Source organism: Chiloscyllium plagiosum, unplaced genomic scaffold, assembly GCF_037043375.1.
Source record: "Chiloscyllium plagiosum isolate Xiang-an unplaced genomic scaffold, Cpla_swu_hap1 HiC_scaffold_20, whole genome shotgun sequence".
Lineage (NCBI taxonomy): Eukaryota > Metazoa > Chordata > Chondrichthyes > Orectolobiformes > Hemiscylliidae > Chiloscyllium > Chiloscyllium plagiosum.
Window position 1 is genome coordinate 21,011,678 of NW_028270158.1, and position 14,720 is coordinate 21,026,397.

The 14,720-nt window shown below is 45.8% G+C and overlaps 1 protein-coding gene across 3 annotated transcripts in view; it reads left to right on the forward strand.

Moving 5' to 3' along the window:
- Positions 1–14,720, forward strand: part of LOC122560400 (complement C1q tumor necrosis factor-related protein 1-like) — a 50,266-nt gene that overhangs the window by 21,457 nt on the left and 14,089 nt on the right. The gene's annotated exons all lie outside the window — the stretch shown is intronic.

Below are 14,720 nucleotides of genomic sequence, written 5' to 3' on the forward strand. Positions count from 1 at the left end.
ATTCAAAATAGGTCTGGGACACTTGTGGAGCAGTGGTAGTGTCCCTATCTCTGGACCAGGAGTTTTTCACTTAACTCCCTTATTCTCCAGAAAAACAAACAGTACCTCAGTACAACAGGATCATAGACCAGTGAGCCTGACATTGGTGGTGTGCACGTTGTTGGAGGGAATCCTGAGAAGCAGGATTTACATGTATTTGGAAAGGCATGGACTGAATAAGGACAGTCAGCATGGCTTTGTGCGTGGGAAATCATGTCTCATGAACTTGATAATCTTGAACAAGTAACAAAGAGGATTGATGAGCGCAGCGTGGTGAATGTGATCTATTTGGACTTTACAAAGACATTCGACAAAGTTCCTCATGGGAGACTGGTTAGCAAGGAATACAAGGAGAACTAGCCATTTGGATACAGAACTAGCTCAAAATGGGTGGTGGTGGAAGGCTGCCTTTCAGACTGGAGGCCCGTGACCATTGGCGTGCCACAATGATCGATGCTGCGTCCACTGCGTTTCGTCATAAATGTTTTGGTTGTGAACATAGGAGGTATGGTTAGTAAGTTTGCCGATTACATCAAAATTGGACGTGTAGTGGTTACCTCAGTACAACAGGATCATGATCAGATGGGGCAATAGGTCGAGGAGTGGCAGATGAAGTTTAATTTAGATAATTGTGAGGTGCTGCATTTTAGAAAAGCAAATCAGGGCAGGATTTATACACATTATAGTAAGCTCCTGGGGAGTGTTGCTGAACAAAAAGACCTTGGAGTGCAGGTTCATAGTTACAGGTAGATAGGATAGTAAAGAAGGTGTTTGGTAAGCTTTCCTTTATTCATCAGAGCTTAGAGTATAGGAGTTGGGAGGTCATATTGTGACTGTACAGGATATTGGTTAGGCCTCTTTTGGAATATTATGGGCAATTCTGGTCTCCCTCTTATGAGAAAGATGTTGTGAAACTTGAATGGGTTCAAAAAGATTTACAAGGATGTTGCCAGGGTTGGAGGATTTGAGCTATAAGGAGAGGTTGAACAGGCTAGGGCTGTTTTCTCTGGAGTGTCGAAGGCTGAGTGGTGACCTTTATAGAAGTTTATAAAATCATGAGGGGCATGGATAGGGTAAATAGACAAAATCCTTTCCCTGGGCTGGGGGAGTCCAGAACTAGAGAGCATAGGTTTAGGGTGAGAGGGGAAAGATTTAAAAGTGACCCAAGGGTCAATTTTTCATTCAGATGGTGGTGCATCTATGAAATGAGCTGCCACAGGAAGTGGTGGAGGCTGGTACAATTACAGCATTCAAAAGGCATTTGGATGGTTATATGAAGAGGAAAAGTTTTGAGGGATAGGGGCCAAATGCTGACAAATGGGACTAGATTAATTTAAGATATCTGATCGACATGGATGAGTTGGACTGAAGGGTCTGTTCCTTGCTGTATATCTCTTTGACTCTAAATGTGTAATATCATCTCTAAAAAGGCTAATATAAAGCAAAATAAAGCAATAGTAGAGCCTGACATCATAAAAGAGATGTCAGATATGCTCAGATGCTTTAGCCATGAAGGAGATGAGCCCGTTATCTCAAGAGGCATTATTTTCAAAGGAAAACAAATACTTGCACGTGAAGATCTTTGGGAGATGATGTCACTGCCTCACAAGAATGTATGGGCAGAGAGTGAATGAGACAAGTAGTCAAGTCTATTTACCAGGTCTAAATAGTGATATTGAAAAGTTAGTGAGGATGTGTGAGACATGACAGAGCCATCTGTCACCGCAATGTGGAAAATACCTACAACTGCACAAAGATTTCATCAGTCCCTCAGTCCAAATCACCACCAATCTATTTTCTGTCAATGATGAATTTTATTCACTTTAATCAATGATAATTCCTTCAAATTTCCAGTTGTCGGACAGGTGAAGACCACTTCAAACGAGTCCAAGGCAGGCTTTTGAAAGCCATGTTCAGTTTGATTGCTGTACTGAAAAAAACATTTCTGGTAATGAGCCACAGTATATATTTAGACTATTGAGGAATTTGCATGAACCCGATAACATCCTCATCACTTGAACTCAGATCAAACGGTCTTGCTATTTTGAATGGCTCACAACATTAAATCATTCGATCTGAAGTGTATGGCAACAAAAGTTTTGTGTTGTTATGTTATACCTCAGAGCTACACTTCTGGGTATGGGGTTACCATCACTGGCAGAGGTCAGAATGACAAGCAAAGGGAGAACATAACCTTGTCAAGGCAACACCTGTCCAAATTCTTCGTGATGCATTCACAATACATGCCGGAACAGCGAAGGGTAGTGTACAAATGTTAATTGTGCACATTGAAGGTGAAATAACACTGTGATAACAATGTGATGGAACACCAGGACAATAAACAAGTCACTGATCACAGCCAAGTGTTAAATCCATACTTTCAGAAGGTTACACTGTAGCTCGTTCTCGAAGAGTTTTCAAACCAAAAAGATATACAGAGGAACCTCGATTATCCAAATATCAATTATCCGAATATTGGATTATCCGAAGGAGATCTCGTGGTCCTGATAGAAATATTAAATCAAAGAGGTGTTTCCAACACTGATCGTGTGTTTTGTTTGCAGTAATTAAAAATGAACTCGGCCTACTGATATACTGCTGAAAATGTGTTGCTGGAAATGTGCAGCAGGTCAGGCAGCATTCAAGGAGCAGGAGAATTGATGTTTCGGGCATGAGCCCTTCTTCAGGACTTCTTTATGACAACAATTGCTTTACTGATATACTGCCAAGAGCAGCCTTGGACATCGTTGGGAGCCCAGGCACCGTCTCCAAATGTCTGACCTCCCGCCCTCTCTCTCTCTCTCCCCCCACACTTACCCTGGAGTTTTACATGGGGCAAACCACCTTTCCCCAGACAATCTCTCCAGCATTGTCGTGTACAGGGCAAAGGAGGAATCTATCAAAAAGTTGCAGTAAAAATGTGTGTGTGTGTGTGCGTGCGCGCTATTTGGAGACTCACCCCCCCCCCCCCCCAAAGGCAGCTGCAGTCTTACTGTTGGTGTCCAGTCCGGCTTCCCCTGGGGGAGGGGTGGTAGGCGATGGGGGGAGATGGTGGGGGAGCGGCCGGGGGCGTGGATGGTTTATGGGGGTAGGGGCAGAGGTGGATGGAGTGGCATGGTTGGACAGGGTGGGGGCGGACAGGGGACGAGGTTGGAGGATCAGACAGGGGGGTTGGGGGGTGTCGGACAGGGGCCTGGGTTGGGGGTTTGGACGGGGGCAGGGTTTGATGGGGTTGGGGATGGATGGGGCGGTGTTGGGGGCGTCAGACAGGGGGTGGATTTGGAGAGTGTCAATGGAGGTTGGGGTTGAGGGGGAGCTAGACAGGGGTGGGGTTTAGGGGGAGCTGGACAGGGGACAGGGTTGGATGGGGATGGGGTGGATGGGGTGCAGTTGTGGGGTCAGAATCGGAGGGGGGGGTTGGATGGGGTTGGGGGGCAGACAGCGGGCGGGGTTGGGAGTGTTGCGGGCTTGGACAGGGACCGAGGTGAACAGGATTAGGGGTTTGGATAGGAGGGCAGGGTTGGGGTAGTTGGGGGGGGGGGGGGTTTGGATGGGATTGGGGTTGGGGCATCAGACAGGGATTCGGGGTTGGGTCTATGGGGTTGGGGGGGGTGGTTCTTGCTCTCCTGAATGGGAGCAGACTTAGCAAGTGCTTGCTGTGTCAATCCCATTGAACTAATGGGGGGGGGAATGGCAGAGGGAAGGGTTGGGGGGAGGCTTCAGCAATGCTGCAGATCCCTTACATATAAGTGTGTCTCTGCTCAGAATCAAGCCCTGAGACAGAGAGAGAGCAAGGCAGGCAGAGCGAGGAATACCCCGAGCACCAGAGGAGAGGCATTGAATCAATTAACCGAATAATCAATTATCCAAACAAAATAATGCCCGCCCATCTCGTTTGGATAATCAAGGATCCTCTGTATGCTGAAGTGGAAGATGGCACAGGGCAGGGTGATGCTAGACACATGGACACACAAGACGGCCACTAGACTACCAAATGGAGAGACAGCAGAGCAAACACAGATACTGCCTGGAGCCACCAGGACACCAGCACAATGCATTCACAACCTCATTGATTAAGGCGGGTGGGGGAGAGAATACACATGAATAGCATATACTGCCTGCCAAAGTGCCTGGGTCTAGCCAACACCTTTGATAGGGATGCTAACTGTTTGATACCGACTCAATACAAATTGCTAATAGCCAGGGCTGCAGGAATCATCTTTCTCAGAAAGAGTGATTAGCGCCCATTACTACAACAATGGACTTCCGCGCAGACACTGAAACTGACAATGACTGCGCTGAAACTGACAATGACCACGCTGGCCCAGGTAGAACAGTCAAAAGACCAAACTTGGGAAACTTACAAGTCACCTTGAAACTATTAAAGTGGCTACAGCCACCAGTAGGGACTCGAACCTCAAAAAGGGGTATTCGGAGCCATCTGCGCCTCCATCCCCGGAGCATGGGCAGAAACAAAGGTAGATACAAGTCTAGTTAACACAGATCCGATAAGGGTTTCTGGACCAGAGCATAAGCCCCACCGGCAATACCCAATAAAACCTGAGGCAGAAAAAGCATTTGTGGAGATAGTGAAAGGATAGTGAAACAGGGAATCCTGAAGAAACCACAAGTACAACTAATTCCCGATTTGGCCAGTAATAAAGCCTATTGGGAGGTACAGGCTCACCATTGATTATACAGGACTAAATAGGGTCATCTCCAAATTGCACCTCATTGTAGCAGACCCCTAAACGGCTTGGCTCCCAAACACAAGATTTTTACTGTTTTAGACATAGCCAACGGATTCTGGTCAATCCCGGTATACTCTGAGTCCCAGAATAAATTTGCTTTTACAGTAAGGGACAGGCAGTACATATGGACTCGCCTGCCACAAGGGTTCCACTACAGCCCCACTACTTTTCATAGGATGATGAGCAACATTCTGAAGGGTGTAGATTTACCAGAGGATCCTCCAATATGTAGATGATATCCTAATTGCCTCAGAGTCTGAATCGGGACACCAGGAAGCATTATGTCCAGTATTACAGGAATTGGCAATCGCAGGGTTAAAAGTTAGCCCCACAAAGGCACAGATTGGCAAAACACAAGTCTTATAACTGGGACACCTTATATCCTAGGGACTCAAAGAAGGCAATCCAACAGATGTCATGACCTGCCACTGTCAGGGGAGTCAGAAAGGTCACAGGGCTATTCAACTACAGTCGGAGTCTTATACCCCGAGTTCACAAAATTGGCTGAACTGATCCAGAGATTAACTAAAGGAGGCCAGCCTGCCTTGAAGCCTGTAACTTGGGGCCAGAACAGGAGGAGGCGTACAGACAGCTTAAAACTCGACTCATATCAACTCCCGGGCTAGGGCTGCCAGATCCCAGCAAGGATTTTTACATCCACTGTAATAATGAGGGAGAGTTTTCCCCTCAGTGGTCACCCAAGACCACGGTAGCAGGAGAAGGCCCGTAGGGTACTACTCAACTCATGAAGGGCCAGGAGTCACGGGGTTGCCCAGGTGCATAGCAGCCTTAGACTGTGCTAGGGTTAGCGAGCCCATAGTAATGACAGGGAATGTCGTCCTCCACACTAAACACACCTTAGTAGAGATGCTAAACACAGGGAAACTGAGGGCCGTCTCTAATATGAGAAGGGCAAAGTGGGAGGCCATTCTTTTACCCCCAAGGCAGTCCGTGGTAATAGGGATATGGGAGAAAACCCAGCTGAGGGAATTCTAGACATGGGGAACCGCACAACTGTGGCGATATAGATGGGGATGAGGGTAGGGGGAGAGTAAAGGATACCCCCCTAGACACAGCTGAGGCGACCCCTTTGTGGATGGGTCATGAAAATACGTAGCAGGGTCGCCCGAACAGGATGGGCTGTGGTAAATGATAAGTTAGAAACAATTATGTCCGGGGGGATTGATGGAAGTCAGATCGCACAGGTAGCAGAACTGGTAGCACTCACCAAAGCAATGGAACCAGCAAAAAGGAAAAATTGTGAATATATATACAGACAGTCAATATGCCTTTGGTGTAGTCCATGACAACATGGTGGCATGGGCTAGAAGAGGGTTCACCACTGCGGGGGGAATCCCTATCAGACACCAATTAAGAATTCAGGCACTATTGCGTGCCAGTGAACAGCCAAAAGAGGCTGCAGTAATAAAAATAAAAGCCCATCAAAAGGAGCCAGCAAAAGAGAATCCAAGTTGGCTAAAATTCAAAGGAAATCAGGCAGCAGACCGAGCAGCCTTGAACAAGAAGCCATTGATGAGGCTGCAATAGCCAGTATTGAATTAGCAAAAGATGCTATTCAAATTCAGCAGCTACAGGAGGACACCCCTCAGGAAGAGAGGGAGCAATGGAAACTGCAGGGGGCATTCAAAGGGGAGGATGGTGTCTGGAGGTGAGCAGACAAGGTAGTGGCACCAGTGTACGTACAGAATATATTGATTGAACTGCACCACGGGCTCTCTCATACAGGCAGAGAGGCCATGATAACAAGCCGAGGGAGAATGTGGTGGTGGAAAGAAATGGGAAGAGACATGGCCACCCGCAGATGCATGATTTGTGCATAACCCAGGGAGACCCATAAAAGTTACGATGGGACACCAGCCCATACCAAGGGGACCCTGGGAACACCTTCAGATAGATTTTACAGGGCCACTACCACCCTCCTGTGGGAAAACATACTGCCTGGTCACCAAAGCACTGGAACTAGCAAAAGGATTATAGCAGTATATATACAGGACAGTCAACATGCCTTCAGTGTAGTCCCTGACTCTATGGTGGTATGGGATAGAGGCATTTCTGACCGAAAGCTGCACTGCGACCACTGTAGCCAGAATATTAGGGGAGGAGGTAATTCCCAAGGTGGGGGTACCCCTCCTGATCGACTCTGACCAATGGACACATTTTACAAGAAAGGTCATGAAGACTGTCTGACAATTACTCGGCATTAGACAAAAATTTCACATTCCCTATCAACTCCAGAGCTCAGGGATGGTAGAGAGAATGAATAGAACGCTCAAAAATACTTTAGCTAAGGCTGTACAAAACTCAGGCAGAGCATGGGCTGAAGTGCTGCCAGCCATACTAATGAAATTGAGAGCCACCATGAATTTGGCAACCAGGCTAACACCATCTGAATTAATGATCGGCTGAGCAATGCAATTGCCAGAGACATAATAATCACAGGTGGCACCGATGTGGGTCCACTAAAAGACAAAATTTGGCAAGATAAAAGGATTCTGGGTAATCTAAGATGGAGGACAGGAAACATTTCTGGCTGTAAGAGCTGCTCCTTTTTTTGAGGTATTTTAGGTGTTGGAGGTGATTTCCTCGAATTCCAGGAGCAGCAATTACTGTTTTACATGCTGTTGCATTGTTTTGGAACTTAAAGGGAGAAGAGCAGAAAAAGTAATCACATGGTGAGGACAATGCAGGAGAGAGAGAGAGAGAGAGAAAGAAGACCTGCACAGTTATCGCCTTTGCTGTTTGAATGCGTGTTTCGCTGGACATCGGAGTGCATCTGGGAAAATTAACAAACAGTGAAATTCACAACTAATCTTGGAGGAACTGTTGGGCAAAGTTCACAGCACAGAATTAGATAAATTAATTGTTGTTTTAAGTCTGTCCAAGAGAAAAGCTGCAGTAGTGGGTACAGTGGATTCTTTCTTGATTATATGTTTTTGGGGATAAGTCTCTTGATTAAACTTAAAATATAAGCCATAGCTTTAATTTAACCTGGGGCAGTGTTTGTAGAGGAATAAGACGGTGTTATTTTCTGGATCTGTAGATTGTGAAGGAGCAAAAATGGCCTTTGCAGTGATATGTACTTCTTGTCAGATGTGGGAGTTTAAAGAGAGTTTAAGGGTTACTGCGGATTATATCTGCCATAAATGCTATTGGTTGCGAATCTTATCAGATCGAGTGGATCGGTTGGAGAGACAGATAGAAGCAATGAGGAATTTGCAACAGCAACAGTATGTGATGGATGGCAGTTATAGGAAGGGAGAAGTCTCAGATACAGTCACATAGATGGGTTAACTCCAGGAAGATTAAGAGAGGTAGGCAGCTAGTGCAAGAGTCTTTTGTGGATATACCCATTTCAAACAGGTATGCTGTTTAGGGGGTGATGGATTCTCAGGGCAACGTAGCATGAACAGCCAAGTTTCTGGTATTGATACTGGCTCTAATGCGATGAGGGGTATGTCGGCTTCCAAGAGATCAATTGTGTTAGGGGATTCTGTAGTCAGAGGTACAGACAGATGTTTCTGTGGCCAGCAGAGAAAAAGCAGAATGGTATGTTGTTTCCCTGGTGCCAGGATCAAGGATGTCTCAGAGAGGGTGCAGAATGTTCTCACGGGGGAGAGGGGCCAGCAGGAGGTCATTGTCCACATTGGAACCAACGACATTTGAAGGGAAAAGGTTGAGACGCTGAAGGGAGATTACAGAGAGTTAGGCAGAAATTTAAAAAGGAGGTCCTCAAGGGTAGTAATATCTGGATTACTCCCAGTGCTACGAGCTAGTGAGGGCATGGATAGGAGGATAGAGCAGATGAATACATGGCTGAGGAAGTGGTGTATGGGAGAAGCATTCACATTTTTGGATCATTGGAATCTCTTTTGTGGTAGAAGTGACCTGTACAAGAAGCACGGATTGCACCTAAATTGGAAGGGGACTAATATACTGGTAGGGAAATTTGCTAGAACTGCTTGGGAGGATTTAAACTAGTAAGGTGGGGGGGTGGGACCCAGGGAGATAGTGAGGAGAGAGATCGATCTGAGACAGGTACAGCTGAGAACAGAAGTGAGTCAAACAGTCAGGGCAAGCAGGGACAAGGTAGGACTAATAAATTAAATTGCATTTATTTCAATGCAAGGGGCCTAACAGGGAAGGCAAATGAATTCAGGGCAGGGTTAGGAACATGGGACGGGGATATCATGGCAATTACGGAAACATGGTTCAGGTATGGGCAGGACTGGCAGCTTAATGTTCCAGGATACAAATGCTATTGGAAGGATAGAAAGGGAGGCAAGAGAGGAGGGGGAGTGGCATTTTTGATAAGGGATAGCATTACAGCTGTGCTGAGGGAGGATATTTCTGGAAATACATCCAGGGAAGTTATTTGGGTGAAACTGAGAAATAAGAAAGGGATGATCACCTTATTGGGATTGTATTATAGATCCTCCAATAGTCAGAGGAAAATTGAGAAGCAAACTTGTAAGGAGATCTCAGCTATCTGTAAGAATAATAGGGTAGTTATGGTAGGGGATTTTAACTTTCCAAACATCGACTGGGACTGCCATAGTGTTAAAGGTTTAGATGGAGAGGAATTTCTTAAGTGTGTACAAGACAATTTTCTGATTCAGTATGTGGATGTACCTACTAGAGAAGGTGCAAAACTTGACCTACTCTTGGGAAATAAGGCAGGGCAGGTGACTGAGGTGTCAGTGGGGGAGCACTTTGGGGCCAGCGACCATAATTTTATTAGATTTAAAATAGTGATGGAAAAGGATAGACCAGATCTAAAAGTTGAAGTTCTAAATTGGAGAAAGGCCAATTTTGACGGTATTAGGCAAGAACTTTCGAAAGCTGATTAGAGGCAGATGTTCGCAGGTAAAGGGACGGCTGGAAAATGGGAAGCCTTCAGAAACTAGATAACAAGAATCCAGAGAAAGCATATTCCTGTCAGGGTGAAAGGCAAGGCTGGTAGGTATAGGGAATGCTGGATGACTAAAGAAATTGAGGGTTTGGTTAAGAAAAAGAAGGAAGCGTATGTCAGGTATAGACAGAATAGATCGAGTGAATCCTTAGAAGAATATAAAGAAAGTAGGAGCATACTTAAGAGGGAAATCAGGAGGGCAAAACAGGGACATGAGATAGCTTTGGCAAATAGAATTAAGGAGAATCCAAAGGGCTTTTACAAATATATTAAAGACAAAAGGGTAACTAGGGAGAGAATAGGGCCCCTCAAAGATCAGCAAGGCGGCCTTTGCGTGGAGCCACAAAAAATGAGGGAGATACTAAATGAATATTTTGCATCAGTATTTACTGTGGAAAAGGATATGGAAGATATAGACTGTAGGGAAATAGATGGTGACATCTTGCAAAATGTCCAGATTACAGAGGAGGAAGTGCTGGATGTCTTGAAACGGTTAAAGGTGGATAAATCCCCAGGACCTGATCAGGTGTACCCGAGAACTCTGTGGGAAGCTAGAGAAGTGATTGCTGGGCCTCTTGCTGAGATATTTGTATCATCGATAGTCGCAGGTGAGGTGCCGGAAGACTGGAGGTTGGCTAACGTGGTGCCATTGTTTAAGAAGGGCGGTAAAGACAAGCCAGGGAACTATAGACCGGTGAGCCTGACCTCAGTGGTGGGCAAGTTGTTGGAGGGAATCCTGAGGGACAGGATATACATGTATTTGGAAAGGCAAGGACTGATTCGGGATAGTCAACATGGCTTTGTACATGGGAAATCATGTCTCACAAACTTGATTGAGTTTTTTTGAAGAAGTAACAAAGAAGGTTGATGAGGGCAGAGCAGTAGATGTGATCTATATGAACTTCAGTAAGGCGTTCGACAAGGTTCCCCTTGGGAGACTGATTAGCAAGGTTACATCTTATGGAATAAAGGGAGAACTAGCCATTTGGATACAGGACTGGCTCAAAGGTAGAAGACAGAGGGTGGTGGTGGAGGGTTGTTTTTCAGCTGGAAGCCTGTGACCAGTGGATTGCCACAAGGATCGGTGCTGGGCCCTCTACTTTTTGTCATTTACATAAATGATTTGGATGTGAGCATAAGAGGTACAGTTAGTAAGTTTGCAGATGACACCAAAATTGGAGGTGTCGTGGACAGCGAAGAGGGTTCCCTCAGATTACAACAGGATCTGGACCAGATGGGCCAATGGGCTGAGAAGTGGCAGATAAATGCGAGGTGCTACATTTTGGGAAAGCAAATCTTAGCAGGACTTATGCACTTAATGGTAAGGTCCAAGGGAGTGTTGTTGAACAAAGAGACCTTGGAGTGCAGGTTCATACATAACTCCTTGAAAGTGGAGTCGCAGGTAGATAGGATAGTGAAGAAGGCATTTGGTATGCTTTCCTTTATTGGTCAGAGTATTGAGTACAGGAGTTGGGAGGTCATGTTGCGGCTGTACAGAACATTGGTTAGGCCACTGTTGGAATATTGCGTGCAATTCTGGTCTCCTTTCTATCGGAAAGATGTTGTGAAACTTGAAAGGGTTCAGAAAAGATTTCCAAGGATGTTGCCAGGGTTGGAGGATCTGAGCTACTGTGAGAGGCTGAACAGGCTGGGGCTGTTTTCTCTGGAGCATCAGAGGCTGACCGGCGACCTTCTAGAGGTTTACAAAATTATGAGGGGCATGAACAGGATAAATAGACTCCCCTGGGGTCGGGGAGTCCAGAACTAGATGGCATAGGTTTAGGGTGAGAGGGGAAAGATATAAAAGAGACCTAAGGGGCAACTTTTTCACGCAGAGGGTGGTACGTGTATGGAATGAGCTGCCAGAGGATGTGGTGGAGGCTGGTACAATTGCAACATTTAAGAGATATTTGGATGGGTATATGAATAGGAAGGGTTTGGAGGGATATGGGCTGGGTGCTGGCAGGTGGGACTAGATTGGATTGGGATATCTGGTCGGCATGGACGGGTTGGACCAAGGGGTCTGTTTCCATGCTGTACATCTCTATGACTCTATGTGATAGAATTAAGTGCCCAATTTAAAGTGATGCAGAAATCTGAAATTGATAAACAGGACAAAAAGGACAAGGCAGGGGAATTGGAAATCTTCCCTGAGATCCCAGCAGCAGAAAGCCATGTCCTGGTGCAAGCACTGCCCGACAAACCAGGCTTTGCTCCAAAATGGAATGGACCATATGATATGGTAATAAGTGGGGACATTTGGGCCTGCAGAGATATTAAAGGGAAAGGCACATAGAAGGACTGGACCCAATTAAAACTGTTTAAAAACTCCTGTGATCAAACTAATGTCATTGACCATTCCCCAGGTGCAGACAGGAACGGTGGACAAGACAGTCATCCCAGTGGTAGTACCAAAAACATAACAGAACAAACCATACAGCACGACTGCACCTCCTGACGAAAACAAAGACTTTGACTGATAACTTTATTTCAACTGCAAAATGTATATGTCTGTCTGTATTTCACTGTGTTTAAGTGTCACGACTGTTGGGTGCATATCAGGATTTCAAGATAACCTCTTCTATAAAACCCACTGACATTTACATGGGAACCGAACTGTCTGCTACCCACTGGCGCAATCAGTGGAATTACTATTTGGGGCCATCCCAGTGTGGACCCCTTGTGACCTGTATACAGTAGACATCTCAGGAGTGCCGTGTAAAGGGCAGATAAGAAAATACAAACGGGGACTCCAGGGTAGATGTGTGCAGCTGGGCAGGACCACCGGCCCATGGGGCCAGGCCCACCAGCCTAGGGAAGAGAAGAGCCATTTAAAACCTGGTAATTACCCACTCTGTTTCACAAGGCAGGGCTGGGGATGTGTTTATGCCCTGGTTCCCAAAAATGACTCATGCATCCAGATACAGTGCACTTATCAGTACTGTATGGTTACTCGGAGACAGTTTACCTGCACCTGCACCGAGCAGGTGTGCTTGAATGTGACCGCGGGCAGATAATTTATATGTGGTCAGTGCAATGGCACCCATGTCAGCTCTGCCACATGGATATACCCGTTCAACACTTCCAGCTGGGGGTGGACACCTAGGGGATCAGGGCGACATGGGTGGACAGACAGATGGAAGGACAGGACAATGTCAGTTGGCGAGCAGCGAAGGGATTTGTTTTTCTATTTAAGGAGACTTATGCGACAGACAGACCTCCCAAACCTGTTCACGATAGGGATAATTGCACCACTTACTGTACCATGCCCCAGCAGGGGACATGTTTGGAGAAGGATAGTGACCCGTTCCATCAGTCAGGAGTTCTGTGCTGACTCGCAGTTCTCCACCACTTTGGGGTCATCATTGGGATATGGACTCTTGGGATCTCTATCTTTGGGAGACGCAGCAGGGGTCGTCAGCACTAAAAACTGAAATTACCATGTATGTGGTCTGACTATCTTAGGCAATAATACCTCAAAAGCTCTGGAAGCAATTAATGGAGAGTTGGCTGAACTTAGACTCTAGACACAGCAGACATGTTACTCAGTGGATTATTAATTAGCACAACAAGGGAGCATTTGTACAATTATTGGTGACTAAATTGGCTGGCTAAATTGGTTGATGGTAAATGTTGGGGACCATATTCGGCACACAGGGAAGTTCTTCTCATTGCACTCATGCTGGTATTCAGTGTGGGTCTTGGATGGTTAAAGTTCTGCTGTAAGGCAGATGAGAATTGTGCCACAGCGAGTGTCACCACGGAAGAACCCCCAACGAAATTGGCCCCCCTCAAGAGGAGGAACTCCTCGAGATGACCTACCTCTGCATGTAAATTAGTGGTTTGCGGGAGATCTCCGAAATTGCCTCCTTGACCACAAAGGGAGGAGTGAAGTGGGCGATGGCATGCGGCAGGGTGACACTAGACACACAAGATGGCCGCTGAACCATAAGTTGGCCACTTGACACACAAGATGGCCGCTGGACCATAACGTGGAGAGAAACAGCAGAGCAAACACAGATACTGCCTGAAGCCACCAGAATGCCAACACAATGCACTCACAACCTTGTTGGTTAGTTTGAAGCAGTTAGGGGAGAGAATACACATGAGTAGCATATACTGCCCACTGAGATATCTGTGTCCAGCAAACATCTTTAATAGAAATGCTAACTGTTTGATACTGTCTCAATACAAAGTGCTAATAGCCAGGGATGCAGTAATCGTCTTTCTCAGGAAAAGTGATTAGTGCCCATTACTACATCAATGGACTTTCGCGTAGAGATTGAAACTGACAATGTCAATGCTGAAACTGACAAAGACTGCGCTGAAATTAACTAAGACTGCGCTGGAACTGACAATGACTGCACTGAAACTATCAACAATTCTGAAATGTTTACAATAAACAAACTATGTTACAGAGACAATAACCTCATCACTGACCTATTATATTACAAAATGTATAAAAGTATCTTGACCTGTGTTCTGGGCTGAGAGAAGAATTGCAGCTGACCACTGTGCTGTTGATGTCTTTCTTTCCCTGGAGCTCCGGTATTTCCTTGTGCAATAAACTCTGCCATTGAACCCCGACTCTGGCTCCGAGGCTGGTGATTTTCCCCACAACAATGGATTCTCTGGCCTTTTGCCTTGTAAATTTCATAATTCTATAACTGCACGACTAAGTTTGCTATTACTAAATGTTTAACTACTTTCAGAAATAGGATAAAAGAGCTATCTTTGGATAAAACAGGGATTTGGTGTCTTCACTCTTAAAGTGATATCCATCTGTGGTTAAATAAGAGTTAATGTCAGAAGTAAGTTGAGATTGACTGTTCTTAACATCCAGGCTGTATCGATCCGAGTGTGGTATCAAGATGCCCTAATTAAACTCGACTCACTGGGCATCAGGAGTCATACCTGACACACAGGAGGATGGTTGTGAGTGTTGGGTATGTTATGTCTCACTTGGATAGCACAGTGGAAATAAGGCCCCTTTCTTCTCA